The sequence below is a fragment of the Odontomachus brunneus genome, unplaced genomic scaffold, assembly GCF_010583005.1.
Source record: "Odontomachus brunneus isolate Ranch 3 - 2012 unplaced genomic scaffold, Obru_v1 Obru_scaffold_121, whole genome shotgun sequence".
Lineage (NCBI taxonomy): Eukaryota > Metazoa > Arthropoda > Insecta > Hymenoptera > Formicidae > Odontomachus > Odontomachus brunneus.
The window spans coordinates 143,437-144,012 of NW_022639571.1; positions in this window are offsets into that span (position 1 = coordinate 143,437).

Sequence of the window (576 nt, forward strand, 5' to 3'; positions counted from 1 at the left end):
CATTTCCCATTTAGAATATAAAATATTGTGAAATAAATTTATTTTAATAACTCTCTTTGTCTAATATTACATTTGTCGTAGGATATTTTGGTATAATTTTATAGAATAATATGTAAAAAAATCATATTTAATAGTTAATATCTAGTGGAATATGATTCATCGGGATTATAACTAAAAGCATATACCTATAAAAATATATAGATTATTAGAAATAGCAAAAAAAGAAATATATTTTATGAAATTACGATACTATATTTGTTATTAGGATTTTTTATTCGCTTTAATTTCCAGAATAACATTATAAAGTTTTGTGCTTTATTGTGGGGTGTCATGCACTTGGACTATATAAAATATAACTATATCGATATCTATATTAAGAAAGTTTAGAAGCCAGTTAAGAATTGTAATTTATTAATTACCTTAACATACATTCTTCAATTTTTACGATATTATATATATATATATATATTGTTTAGAGGACGCATGTATACCATTTGTATATATTTCTTAGTAAGATATATATACAGCAACAATAATTCATATTTTTACTTTTTCAAAATATTAATGATTGTTCAA